Source organism: Falco rusticolus, chromosome 3, assembly GCF_015220075.1.
Source record: "Falco rusticolus isolate bFalRus1 chromosome 3, bFalRus1.pri, whole genome shotgun sequence".
NCBI lineage: Eukaryota > Metazoa > Chordata > Aves > Falconiformes > Falconidae > Falco > Falco rusticolus.
This window is the reverse complement of record NC_051189.1, coordinates 108,256,772-108,271,502: the sequence shown is the minus strand read 5'-3', so window position 1 is coordinate 108,271,502 and position 14,731 is coordinate 108,256,772. Positions and strand designations below refer to the sequence as shown.

The 14,731-nt window shown below is 51.8% G+C and overlaps 1 protein-coding gene across 4 annotated transcripts in view; it reads left to right on the top strand.

Annotated features, from left to right (window-relative positions):
* The window catches only part of EPHB2 (EPH receptor B2), a 129,261-nt gene that overhangs the window by 88,763 nt on the left and 25,767 nt on the right, over positions 1 to 14,731 (top strand). The window lies entirely within an intron of this gene.

Sequence of the window (14,731 nt, the reverse complement as noted above, 5' to 3'; positions counted from 1 at the left end):
ATTGGTCTTTGCTATATTAAGTTTCAAAGGTTCAAGCCAAGAGATGGTTTGGATCAGCCTACACATCAATTATCCTCTCATTTAGTCCTGTCTTTGGCTAGAGCATCTTTCAGAAAGGCAACCAGTCTTGACGTGAGATATCAAGAAACATCAGGTCCTTGTGCACAAGTCTGTGTAGCTTGTTCTTGCTTTTTTTTTCCAATGAGTTCACTGATTTTCTAAGGAAATGCAGTAGACGTTGCCTGTCTGGACACAAGTAAAACATTTGATTTGGAAAACTACTAATAAAGCTGGAAGTCTGTCCAGGAACTGCCATTTAGGAGACCATTCCCACCCAAACGGGGAAGCCTGAGGCTGAACTGAGGTGGTGCGCTGATTCAAAATCTGGTAGGGTATTTCTTGTGCAGGAAACTGTGCTACCTCCACAAAGACACTGAGAGGTGGAATAACAGTATCAGGGTGAAATTCCACAAGGGAAGGCAGCTGAGGAGGACCTGGTGGCAGACCATGGGAAGAGGACAACTCTCCAGTATGAAAAGCTGGTGGAAAAACAAGATGTGCCAGATTGTTGCCTCAAGCAAGTTCGCCAGCTGTAGCAAGGTCTCACTGCCATTACACAAAGCTTGGGTGGACTTTGGTCCAGTCATCGTGTGCACACCTGATTGTCCCCATTGGAGAGAGCTGGGCTGATGGTAGCAGGCAGAGAAAGGCTGGCAGGGTGAGCAGAACGTGGGAGAGCCCACGTTAGAGAGGAGACCAAAGAGGCACTGTGTGTAAAGGGGATTTATTTGCTGCCCGTGATGATGTGCTGGGCTGGAGGGACACTAGAAAGGGAGGAGAGTTATTAAAGCAGAAGGACAAGAGCAGATGGTACAGAGTGGCCGGTGATAGCATTTCGGTGGAGAAGCAGAAATTTCCTGAGCTGTGGAGCCGTCTCCCACCTGGAGGAGCCAGGGCAAAGCCCCTTTGCCTGTGTGACAGAGCAAGGAGTGTGTCAGCTGTAGACTGTTCCTGAGGTCCCGTAAATCCCAGGTTTCTTCTTTTGGGGACTTCACTGGCTGTGTTTCTGTGACCATTCAGCCTGCTCCCAGGCTCCAGAGCCTCCTGAAACCTTGACATCTCCAAGGCTGTTTCTCTTACCTAGCATTAACAGCCAGACCCCACACAGACCCTGGTAACCATCCTGCCCCCGCAGGCTGCCTTCTGTCCTTCTTCTCTTTCCTCCACCCCCAGCTCCCACCTTCACCTTACCTGTCTCCTACACATGGTGGCCACCAAAAGCTGATGCAGCTTGACATTTGCCCCCCTCCTCCTCTCACTTGCTGGTCCAGCCTGTTGCCTTCGCTGCGCCCCCCCAGCTTGCAGCCACCAGCGGTGGGTGCCTAGGAGAAACCCCCCCATGCCCAAGCCCCTTCTCTGCCCACTGGAGACCATCTGCAGCCAGGGCTCCCAGATGGTAGGAGCTTTGTCAGCTGCTGGCTCTTCAGGGCTCCTCTTCCCACCCCTGCGGTGGGCAGTTGGGGGGATGTTGGCAGCGCAGGCTGCAGAGCTTTCCTAGCAGATGCCCTTCTCTGCCCGCTACCAGCTCTGCGGGCTCCTCCGCCTGCTGACACCCCGGCATCCCTCTTGCATAAATTACTACGTGAGTTTGAGGATCATTTTTTTCCCACACCTGCCTGGGGCTTCACAAACCTGTTCCGATGCATCTGGAGCTGACTTTGGGCAGAAAACAAAAGCCCATCCGTGATAGATGGGGTGGAAAGTCCCTTCTGGTGAACTCCGTGCCTCCATCCCTGCTGTGTGCGAGTGCTGGGAGCTGCTCAGGAGCTCACCTTTTGCTTCTGCGTTCAGGCGGGGTGATTTATCTTTACTGCTGCACTTGGCAAACACAGCCCACAGTGCTAATTGCCTCGCTTGCTCACAAAGCGCCCAGCGCCAGCGCTTGGGCAGGTGGAGATGCTGGAGGCAGGTAGGCAAGGCTGCAGGCACACGGGAGGCCAGTTTCAGGGTCGCAGTGCTTGAACAGCTGAACATACACTTGGGGGGGTGGTGATGCTGCTTAGTGGTGTGTTTATGTGGACGGTAATAGATGGTTGTAGCAAATTGGGTTAATGCAGCCGGCTGGTCGGTTGTCCCTGGGTCCATCTCTGTGATTTAGGAGTCCCCTCTGTGTGTCAAATGATGAGTCTCTGTCTGGCTTGGTTCAAGCAGCAAGATCCTCGCTGTGCCTGTCTCACTGCAGCCCGGGCCATGTTCATCACTGCCACTGGCAAGTGTGCAGGAGGCTGCTGCATTGGTAGGGCTGGGTAGGAAATGCTCTTCCCAAGAAAAAGCCCTGATATTTCCAAAATTCCACACACACACACACACACAAAGGGAGGCCAGCCTGGTGGAATCAACCGTGAAAGAGAGCAAGGGAACAAGTTCAGTCTCAAATCAGCAAGACTCAGTGGGTCCAAGGGGATGCTCTGCAGCAGGCGTCATCATTCTTTCAGGAAATATTTATCTGATCTAAGTTTTCTGGTTTTGAAATTTCAGAATCAGTGTGTTCCTAAGAACCGTTTTGGTTGCCACTAATTGGCAATTTCTGGGAGAGTAATATTTCATTGCAAATCTGAGGGGCAAGCTGGAGGGATGGGGGCTGGCTCCTGCCAGCGCTCCTGCTTCCCACCAGCTTTTTCCTGATAACATCGTTTTGATCGGGAGCGGACGAGGTTTCCATGTAGAGAGGGGGTCAGGAGGTGAGCATGACCTTGGCACTGAACAGCCTCCAACCCACTCCAGCAGGCTTCGTGCTGGGATGCTGGGATCCTCCAGAGCACCTCCTCTCAGCGCCGAGAACAAAGTCCTGCCCTCCTCCACAGGCAGGATGGCATCACGCGAATGAAGGCTGCAGACTCAATTAAACAAAGCATAAAGACAGCCAAACGCCTTCGTCTGCCCGGGCCAAGTCACTGGGCTGCTTTTAGGAACTGCTTTAAAGGCTGTAATCTACACCAAAGCCTTCGTTGATTCAAATGGGGCCAGAGCCAGGACCAGCTTTGGATGCTTTGCCGTGTTTTTAAGATTTTCCAGCGTTTGTAGTTACACACTCAAGGGGCTGGAGGCTGGGCCCACAGGGAAATTTTCCAGATGCTCAACACACACACACACACACAGAGTGTGGGTACCAGCCTGGTGGGCCTGCCTTGCCAGGAACCTGGGAAACAAAGATCTCACAGGCTGTAAACCACCAGTTTTTTAGAGCTCTAGCAAGTCTGCTGAACATCCCGGACCTGAGGCTTTTGGTGCTTTGAGGGTGAATGTTTGTGAAAGAGCCCTCGTGCTGTTGTCCCTGTGATGCTGCATTGCTTTCCTGGGCTTCTGCTGGAGGTAATTGGTTTGAAAACTGTGTGGCTTCACAGGGGGGGACACTGGGGAAGAATCTGAGTGGTCAAACTTTTTAACAGTCCAAGCAATAGTGAACCCTTTTAGCAAGAGAGGGTCACTGCTGCTGGAGGCGCTTCTGGGGGTCTCCAGCCTGACCTTCTGTGCAGAGGGAGGTCACCAGGGTGGTGGCAATGTTGAGGGCATATCGGGAACAGCTTCCCTTTCTCATCTGGATATTCCTTGCTATGGTGTTCTCAGTGCTTACATTGGAGGAGGGCATCCCAAATTCAGACCCGTTCTGCAGGGGGGCCTGAAAGCCTGGATGCTTAAATGGCAGGTGGGAGCTTCACCTGGAGAAGCAAAAAGTGGGCAAGGTTTTAACCAAAGAAGTCAGTTTTCTGTCCGATACCCACATGCATTTGGACTCTGGGCTGGGTAAGAGCATGAAGAACTGGGGCTTTGAGGTCAGTGATGGGACCTGGCTTGGGGACAGCGGGACCGTTGCACAGTGACAGCCACCTGCTGGGGACCGTGTGGGACTGGGATGCCCTGGGGCAAGCAGGGAGGGCTGACTGGGGCTGGGTGTCCCTTGGGTGAGGTACTGGCGCAAGACATCCAGGTCCGTGGGGAAATGCAGTGAGTTGTCCTGGCTTTCCACCCTGCCCATGCTTGAGAAGCAGAGGTCATCTAAGCCCTGCATGCCTTGCGTGCTCCTGCCATTTCAGGCACACTGGGTTTTGGGTGCTGCTGGAGCCTGGATCCCAGCCTAGATGCCTCCAGGCCCTGTGGCTGGCTTCAAGGTCAAGGAATCCCTTGCTCTGTGACAGCACCATCTTTGCCGCTGCACAGCATCACCCTTTCGTCTGGCTGGAGCGAGCTGCTGGTGTTATGCAGGGCTTGAAGCGCAGGAGGAGCTCTGGGACCTCTGGGGAGCCCTGTACTGAGGGGTGTCCTGCTCTGGTCCCACGGGGGATGCTCTGGTCCCACAGGGGATCCTGTTCCCCGCGTAGTTCTCATGTGTTGGAGCTCCTTGGGTCACGCAGTGAGGCTGAGTTCCCGGGTGAAGGTAGTGGGAGAGAAACTTGCCCACTTAACCCTCGGTTTTCCAGATCTCTCTCCCCGTTTGCAGGGCAGTTGCAGGCATCCCCTGCCAGATGCTCTGTCAGCAACTTTCTCCCCCACATCTCCCCGTTTACTGCCCCGTCCCGTGGCCTCTGGACTAGCTGATGCCTTGCAGCATCACGGTGCATTTCCCTGCCACTCCGTCTTCAGGCAGGGTCATGCAGTTAATCCTGACCCCGGATCACAGCCGCTTCTGCATGTGGGTAATTGAAAATGCCAGAATTCCCTGCTGACTCTCCTGTAATAAAAGCAGTTCCCGCCGTCCGGTAACCTGATGCTCCGGGGACCAGGATCTGTCAGGAGGGCTCTGAGGAGATGCTGGAAAACTCCCAGCTGTTCTTTTTTTTTTTTCTTTTCTTTTTTTTTTCTTTTTTTTCTTTTTTTTTTTTTTTCCCCCTGGGTAATTTCAGTGTTGCTGGGGAGACGCCATGGGCCGGGTTGGCTTTGCTCTCTCTCTGTCAAGAGTGTTTTCCAGAGCAAATGTTGACTTTGTCTGACATGACATGGGTTAGTGGTATTAAAGTGATCAGAGATAGAGGTTTTGCTGCCCGTAACCTGACTCTTCCAGCTAAGCCAGCAGAGGAATGGAGACACTTTGATTATACTGGGATCTCAATAGCCCTGACCCGCTGGCAGGCAGGGAGGGAAAAGCTGAGCCTGGTGGGGCTGGCAGGTGAAGGAGGTGGGGGGCTAACTGCAAAACGGGGCAGATTGCAATCGGGGAGCGTTTCAAATGAGTATAAAGACCATGAAAGAGAAGCTGTGGAGAGATCCTGGTGTCCCCCAGCAGGCGGTCCAGAGGCTGGAGCCACACAGTCCTACTGAACATTCCCATCAGATGACCAGGGAGCAGGACAGGAGATGCTGCCTGGGGAGTCTGAGACCCTGGGCTCCCCCTGTAGTGTTGCTCTGGCTGCTGGTGGTGTCTCGTTCGATTTTATTCCCTTTACAGCAGCAATCCAGCTTCCCAGCCTGTGCAGTGTGACCTTCCACGGCTTCACAGCAGCACCAGGGCTCTAGAGGCTCTGAAGTGGCCCTGAAGTGCTGTGGACATCATCTGGTGTAGCTGGAGATGGGCTTGTTCCACAGCATCATGTCACTGAGTCAGACCTACGAAAAACCGGTGGCAGCAGCCACTGGCAGTTGTGGTGGCCCAAGAGTCAGGACCTGACGCAGAAAATAGGCTGGTGCTATCAAAGTCTGGTAGAAATAGGATGCTTGTAGCCCTGATGGGTCCTTTGGGATGGGATGAAGCAGCACGCATGAGGGACCAGACTGTCATGGGGTTATGTTGCTCAGCATCTACAAGGAAGATGCTTCCTTGTTCTCCTCTTAAGTGTGTCCCCACACACTCATGTCTTTATTTGTGGTCTTTGTGTGCTGAAAAGGTAGGGGTGGGATAGGAGGGAGGCGACTCTTGGTAATATTGAAAAAGCAGGGCTGGGAGAAAGGTGACAGCCCCCAGATAGACGCTTTTGCTGTCTGAATAAAAGCAGCAGCTGCCCCAGCAGATGTCCTGAGGACTCCTGGCCATCTTGGGCCAGGCTGAGAAAACCTGGTGTCATGGGGATGGGTTGGAGAAAGAAGCACATGAGCTTCCTGAGGAAGCCTCTGAACAGCACAACTCAGAGGTGTAAAACCACCGAGGAAGATGGGCCTATTTATTTCTCATTCACCTAATACAATTCTTCATTGTGTGATGCCCCCCTACTGTGTTTTGTCAGTTTTTTTCATAATGAATTGCCCTAAGCTTCACATAACAGTTTCACCAATTACACTAATTTGGGATGCGTCTCGGATCTCTCACCCCGCTTCCAGCAGGACACAGGGGGGTTATAGGGAACACAGACACAGACTGGGTCTGGAGGCGTTTGTTCTGACCCTGCATCAGCCAGGAGTGAAGGAAGCAGCAGTTCTCTCCTCCCTTCCCTGAGCTGGGGGGGGAAACAGTTAAAAACAGATGGTGAAGGTGCAGAATGGAGAGGGAACAGCAGCTCTGAGGACTGGGCTGAGTCAGAGGGGTGTTGTGGGGGACACACTCGGAGGAATATCAAACCTGAGCGAGGAGGAGGATGCTGTCTCTGCAATTACGAGGGATGGGTACGGGCTACTGAGAGCAGTTGGGAGGTTTCTGTTTGAAAAAGAGGTTAACAAAAAATTGCAAAAGGTTCAGAAGTCATCAGGTTGAAATGTGGGCTGATGAGTCTGTGAAGCACTCAAGAAGCTCGGTCAACTTAGTTAATAGAAAAAGAAGACAAAAGGATTTTCGTGATCTTTCAGTTCTTCCATGAGGACAGGATTCTGTTTCTAGACTCGTCCTTCATTTAGCTAGCAAAACCAGAAAGGTTCCAGCAGTTGGAAGCTGAAGTCCATAAATTTCAACCTGAAAATAATATGTGCATTTTAGAACAGAGCAGGTAACTACGAGGAAAACCTCCCCAGAGGCATGGTGGGCTCATCATAATTTGAAGTCCTTGAAGAAGATGGGATGTCTTTCTATAACATATGCAGGAGGGTCAACCACAAGCGTTTCAGCTGTATTTAACTTGCTGCCTGGGTTCTGTTGCCAGTGCAGATGTTCAGGCCTGGGTGTTGCTGTAGCTTTTCCCAATTTTCGGCAAAGTTGACATGTTCTTGTGCTGTCTTGTCAAGCCACCCTGGATTTTGCAGTCAGCGTGACCTTCTTTCAGGTATTGCTGCAATTAGAAAGCACCTGTTTCTGCTGGAAAACTCAGATTTCTTTCCTTCTTGTCTTCTTCCCGTAATCTTTTTTTTTTTGTCATTTTCAGCAGGCAAGCCAAAAAGAAGGAACTATTTGGTGTGGAAATAAAATACTGGCTATAACAAGCCTTAGGCTTAGCAATGTTACCAACATGCCCCTTAGTCCGTACCTGAGATCGAACAAATCTTCAGTTAAAAGAATCCAAAGCCTCTCGTGGAGGGATCAGCAACAGTTAAGCTGCCTCTGCTGCGATGGATTTATGCCACCTGGGGTTTCAGTTTTTCTTAGCAGAGGTTGCTTAACCCTGAGGGTGGTGGGCACAGAGCTCCCCGGTTCCTTGCCCACAGAGGTATTAATTAGCCTGCATGTCACAGCATCCTCACAGAGCAGCTCCCTCGGAGGAGGGAAAACTGGACGTGCTTTCAGGCAAGGATGTAAGCAGGTTAAAATAGGATCCCTTTCCTGAACAAATGGTCATTTCTTAATTATCTGGAAGTACATGCTGAGCACTGAGGAGCTACTGCCTCTTGGCCTCAGGAGCAGCTGCATGCCTGGTGCAGAGTTGCTAGGGGCTCTGCCCCGCTGACCCTCCACAGGGGCTGGCACGGACGCTTTGTCCAGGTTCACATCTGCTGATCCCTGTTGGGGATTGTTAGCAAAAGTTTGGGGTTTTTTTCTTCTTGTGTTTTTTTGGTTGGTTTTTTTCCTTTTTATTTTCCCCTTTTTTTTCTTTAGAACACATGCCTTTTGTAATCCTGAATGCACCTCAGCTAGAGTGGCCAGGAGGCAGGACATGGTGGGGCTCGTTTACAGTGCTGTGGCAGGGAAAGATTGTGCTTTGTGACCAAAAAATATATTTTTTGAGCTAATAAACAAAGACTAAAAGATACTAGTACAGAGAGGCTGCTAACTAGGGAAGCCCCATCCTTGGAAGCTTAAAGACTCTGCTAATAAACCTCCACCTTCCCTGATGTAGCGTCAGGACCATTGTGTAGCAGAGGGTTGGACCAGAGACTGCAGGGGTCCCATCCCACCAGTACTTCTGGGATCTGGTGCTCCTGGGAACTGAAGGGTACAGTGGGAGAAGGGGGGGACAATCCACAGGTGAATGCCTCCCCCATCAGCCTTCATGGCTCCACTCTGTGCTCAGTGTGGAGGCACCTGAGCCTCTCGGTTCATCCCATTCCCCAGCACAGTCCAGAATAGGATAAGATAGGGTAGGATAGGATGGGATAGGATAGGATAGAGTAGAATAGAATAGAATAGAATAGAGAATAAAGTAAGAATAGAATGGAATAGAGGATAAAGTAAGAATAGAATAGAACAGAATAGAATAGAATAGAGAATAAAGTAAGAATAGAATGGTATAGAGGATAAAGTAAGAATAGAATAGAATAGAATGGAAGAACAGAATAGAATAGAATGGAATGGAATGGAATGGAATGGAATAGAATAGAATAGAATAGAATAGAATAGAAAGGAATAGAGAATAGAGTAAGAATAGAATAGAAAAGGAATAGAGAATAGAGTAAGAAGAGAATAGAGTAAGAATAGAATAGAACAGAACAGAACAGAACAGAACAGAACAGAATAGAATAGAATAGAATAGAATAGAATAGAATAGAATAGAAATTTCAGTTGGGAGGGACCTGCAATGATCAACTAGTCCAACTGCTTCAGCTAGACATGGATAATGCACCCAAGCTGATTACCCAGCCCAGAAACACTGACCTGGGAGGTGCTGGAGCACCATGGTGCCTGGGTTATGCCTGTCTGGCCAGTAGACTTAGTCCACACCATGGCTCTGTTACAAAGCACGGCCAGAAGAGGACAGGATGCCTGTCCTTGCCTGTTACCTTTTTGCTGGATCAGACCATTCGTTGAGGTTGTCTGTTGACGGTCTCCACCTTGACATCGGAAAGACCAACCTTGGGGGAGGCTGAAGTATTGTCCTCGGTGCTGGGGAAGGTCAACTGCTCAACAGGCTGAGCAGCCTTGTGGCTCTGGACCCTCTCTTGCCAAACTCTTGTTGTGACTCTACGTTTCCATCCCAGTAGGTGTCTGGGTTTTCCTGGGAGGCAGTCAGTCAAGTGGGACGTAAGATCCCAAACTTCCAATGGAAAGCACCTGAATATGCTGTGCGGTGGGAGTTGAGACCTTCTAGGCTGGACATGTCCACCTTGTGGCATCAAGCCAGCATGGTTTGTGAGAACACTGCTGGTTTAGCTGTCATTAGAGCCTTGGCAAAACTCAGTGGTTATACCTGTGTGTCCTTCAGGGATATTATGGGTATGCAGTTCTGCTGGCCAGACCTGAGGGTGGCGTATGTCTTCAGCCCCATCCTTCCCTAGTGTTTCCACTAGCTGAGCTCAGGCAGCCTCTTGCACCCTGTGTGGGCCACAGAAAAGCCAGAGAAGAGCTGCTGACATCCCCAGGGATTTATCCTGCAGAGCTGCCCCTGTGCCAGGGAAGCCTGCTCAGCTCCTGGTGGATTAAGGTAAACTGCCGAAGGGCCAAGCCACGGGTCTGGCTGTGATCAGCGCTGGGTGGCCGTGCGGAGGCTTGGGGTGATGATGGAGGAAGCATCCCTCGCATCCCACCAGTGCTTCTGCTCCGGAGGGGTCATCACGTGGGATACGGCGGCTGCCTCCCCTCCCCGTGCGCTACAGGTTTTGCTGCAGCAGGGGACAGGTCATCTGCCTTTTTACCTTAGTGGATTTTCATTAAGCTTGTTTTACACTCCAGTGGTGGTTTTGGCTTGGTTTATTTCTCCAGCAATTTGGAGAAGCCACAGGGCTCCGCTGAGAGGAATCCGAAGAATTTGAGGCCGTCCCAGATAAAGAGGATCTAGAAAAGTGCCTTTCAAGGCCTCAGATGATTCATTTTGCCTCCAAGTGATGTGAGGCTCAAGGGTTTCAGTCATGAAAAGTAAGTTCCCATCTGCTGTGGAAATGAAGCTCTGTTTTAATTATCGCATTGTCGCTGCACCTGTACACCTGGAGACACCATCAGGATAAACCTCCCTCCTGGAAACGGTCACTAAATCCGTGAGAATTGCCCGATGGCACAAATCACCTGGTGCTAAAGACCGTTTCCACCGTTGGAAACGGCCTCTAAAGCTCTGTTTCTTTTGTCCTACGGGAACAAAGAGGAGTCAGGGTTTGTGGAAGAAGGTGACTGATTCGACAGGGCCAGGTTAAATGCTGCTGATGAATCTTGGCGTCTGCAGCCCAGCTGTGCTCTAGCCGGTCCTAGGAAGGGCTTGGCACAAAGCAGGCTGGAAAAAACAAAGGCTTTTCTATTATTTTGGTCCTTTTTGCAGTTTTTTAAATCTTCTCTTTGAACTACTCAGAAACCCAACAGAGGGAACCTATGTATAGTTTGTTCAGAAACAACAGTTCAGGCAAGTCAGCTTAGATATTTTGAGACTCTTAACCGTCTTTGCTCAGCTGAGTTCATCACGTGTCAGAAAGTGTATCTCTCTCACGGTCTTTTCTGTTGTATTTGTCACTTCACCATGTCCTGTGGCAGAAAAAGCTCTTTCTGCATCATAGTTCAGGCTGGTCACAAAGTGCTTGATGCTTCTGTCAGAGCCGGAGCACACCTTGTGATGAGAGTAGCACCAGGCAGTGCTATCCCAAATGGGATGCTCTTTGTTCACTTCAACTGTTTTCATCTCCTTCCTTTTTATTACATTACCTGCATTAAATACTGCTGGGGGGCTGAACTCCTTAGCACAGTCTCTGCCACTGAAAGTGCTCAGTGAAATTTGGGAAAACAGGCAGGGAGTGAAATTGAGACAGGATGGCTATCCTCATTTTCCAGGTAGAACATGGCAGTGCAGAGGGATAATGTGGATTTGTACTAGGTCTCCCATGTGGATGTGGGGCCAGAGCAAACTGAAACCAGGACCTTCCAGCCTTGGAAGCGGTGAAGAGTCAGAAGCTTATAGGTCTTCACTAGCTTTGACGCTGACCAGGAAGGAACCATTTGCTCCAGGATAAGAGCTGCCAGATCCCAGCTGCCGGAGTGTTTGTGTCACTGGCTGGCTAGAAGCTTTTCCCTCTGACTGGGCTTGAGAAAGTCACTCTGAGGTTTGGCTGATTCCACTAAACCAGTTTCAAACTCAAGACACCCAGTCCCAGCCCATTCCTGATGGATGGAACTGGGAGCCTCTCACCTGTGGTGAAGATGTGTGACCAGGACCATGTTTCGTAGCATTGCTGGGTATTGTGCTCCTTTGGCACGAGTGCAGGCAAAAAACTCATGAGGCCACACCTGGGGTAGTGTGTCCACTGTGGGGCTCCCCAGTACTCCAGAGGCATCAACAAACTGGAGCAGGTCCAGGAGGGGGATCACTGGGATGGGCTGGGGGGTGTAGCACGAGGCGTGAGGGTTAACAGAGCTGGGTTTGGCCAGCCTGGAGAGGAGGAGGCTGAGGGGCACCTCGCTACAGTCTTCCACTTCAAAGGGGAGTTGGGAGAGAAGACAGAGCTGGAAAGGTGCACAGTGAGGGGACAGTAGTAACGGCCACAAGGGATAATGAGGGAGGTTCCAATGGGATGTAAGGAAAAGCTGCTTCCTCAGGAGAGCGAGGCAGCTGAGGACTGGTACCCGGAGAGCCCGTGGGATCCCCATCCTTGGGCATACTCAGATCTCAACTCGACGCAGTCCTGAGCAAAATGATCTGACTTGGAAATTACTTTGCAAGCCAGTTGGACTGGAAACCTCCAGAGGTCACTTCTGACCTAAATCTTCCTGTGATTTTATTATTGTGCATTTCCCTGACATCTGTGATAACAAGAGTGGTTACTGAGGAGATGCGATGGTGGAGGTTCCTGCCTATCCAGAGCCACTCCTTTGCCCCAGGTGTAGGAAAAGTGCTGAAATTGCTGTAGTCGTTCATCTCACCTGCCTCCTCCCCATTAGGCTCGTTAAGGCTCGTTAGAGGAGCCCCACCTCATCCATTTGCTGTTTTTTTCTGAGCCAGACAGAGCAGGTTCACCAAGTCCACAGCTGCCTGGGCTGTGGCTGGGCACAATTGATTTATACGCCAGTGAGGTGCCCTAGCTGTTATCTTTTGTAGTTTCCTGGGCATGGTCTGGAGAAGCAGGAGATGCCCTGTGGAAGCCATGAGCTCCCAGGCTGGCGTGCAGAAGTGGAAGAAGAGCATCTCAGAGAACCTCAGCCCTACCTGGAGGGAGCTGAATCTGAGGAGCTTCTCCAGCTGCAAGACCAACCATTGAACCTGTGTCTAAAGCCTGGGACGGTGCCATGTCCCAGATCTGGGGGGAGACAGCTGTGGGTGAATGTGGCCTGTGTCCTGGAATAGCTGGGATCGGTTCCCAGCGTGTGTGCAGCTCAGGTGTGTCAGGGTTGTGTACTCGACTCCGTCCAGTCCTAATCCCTGTTGCAGGGTGACCTGGAGCTTGGTGACATGTTCCTTCCAAGCGCTTTCTCCGCAGAGAGAGACATGTTTGTCTTGGAGATTGCAGATGTCCTATGAAATCTGTATCAACGAGGAAACGGCAAGCTCTGGCAAGAGCTGACAGGCTCCAGTAATGTTACCTGTGTTTTATCTTAACACCAGCGTGAGAAATCCCAGGAGTCTGTGAATATGGGCCCTGAAGTGGTGGGACTGGGACACTAAGGTGGGAGAGAGGCAGTGCTGTATGGCACAGAGCAAGGGAAGGTCTGAGATGATACAGAGAGTTTCAGACCTGTGGGTGATGGGGCTTGGCTTAGCCAGAAGTGGGCAGAGGGATTGGCATTTGGGAGGAGGTGAGGCTTTGGTCTCAAGATCTAGACTCATGGGATGGTTTGGGTCAGCAGGGACCGTTAAAGATTATCTAGTCCAACCGTATGTTGTGGACAGGGACATCTGTCACTAGATCTGGTTGCTCAAAGCCCCGTCCAGCCTGACCTTGAACACTTCTGATGCTGGAAATTCTCTGCCCTCGTTCAGATTTTCGGAAGTGCTGGACCATCCTAGAGATGGCCAACGCTTGCTGAGCCTGGACCCACATTGCACCTTCCTTCAAGAGAGGGAGGACCCAAGGAGATGAAGGGTGCACCAGTGGGGTGGCAGGTTTTGCTTTACCCATACCCAGCCCCCTGCTCCTGTTGGCACGCGTGTTGAACGTCCTGGGAGCTGCAGCACTCTGAATCCAGGAACCCAGTGGTGAAGTGCAGGGACGCTGCATCAGAAAAAATAGCTTTTGTTGGTATGTTTTGGGAGGGGTGGCTCAGCTGTAAGTCATTACAGTTATGTGCCAGGGCATGCTGCAGCCACGCTGGTCCAAGTAGCGCAGTCCTCCCCCTGCCCTGTCTGCAGTCCTCGGCTGGCGTGGTTTCTGTCGCTGCTCGTGATGCCAAGGGAAACCAGACTGGAGATGGGCGAGGGGAGCTTTGCTTTGTGCGCCGCTCCTCCGAGCTGTTTCTCAGAGCTGTCAAATGAGTTGTTCTTCTATGAAATATTGAAAGGGTTGGACCTGGTAAAAGCCCTTCTGAGCGCAAGCCTTTCTGCATCCATTTGTAACCAGGCCTGGCATGCAGGTGATGGGGAAGCTTTCTCGCTACCACTTTGCAGTCCTCTCCCACCCCTGAGGCTTCCCCTCTGCCCTGGAGCTGCTGAAGCGGTGCCTCTGCGCTGGCAGGCGTGCCAGGGCGCACGCTGTGCTGGGGTTAGCGCTCTCCAAGGCCGGCTTGGTGCTGGGTGAGGTCTGGGATGACGGCCGGAGTGCCGCCCGTCCGTGGAGGCTGTGCCGGCAGCAGGCTGGGCAGGGACACGTGCTCACCCCATCTCGGATGCCCTGAAGAGGAGGCAACAGGGACATGGGTGTGCATCAGCTCCTCCAGCAAGGGTGGGCAGCTGCAGGCTGATAGCTGCCATGCTGTGGCATCTCTGCCAGCAGTACCTGAGCCATTAAAAGCAGTCCAGGCTGCTTGTTCACCTGCCCTGGTGCACAGCCAGCAGGACCAGGGCTGGTCAGGGGTTCCCACGGAGGTGGCAGCTCCACGCTGTGCTCCCTGCCGCACGGGCTTGTTAGCACAGGTCCCTGGAGGACAGTTTTCCCACAGCGTGGCACCAGCCAAGACTGCCCTGATCCTACCTGGCCATGCGTCAAGCCGCGTAGGCGATGCAGGGCTGTGCAGGGGGTGGACAGCTGGCTCGGATGGCTGAGGAGCTGCTGGAAGGTCCCATTGTGCTCAGTGGGACAAGTGGCGTCTGTGGGTGTGCTATTTCCAGGGCACTGCGACGAGGCGGGCGACTCACCATTGTCAGCGTGTCAGGTCAGGTTTGCCTTGCATGCTCAGGCTGCTGTATGCACCTCCCTTGATTGGCATGTGCAACTTGCAGACCCAGCACACTGAGACGGAGAGGAGCTGCTCGCTTCCTGCAACTGCCTGTGCCTTGTAAAGCTTCTCTAGGCAAATGTAAAAATCTAAACCCCCCCTATTTCCCGGTGGCAAGCAGGGAGGATTGCATGTTGCTGGGCTAGTAGTACTTTTTCCAGG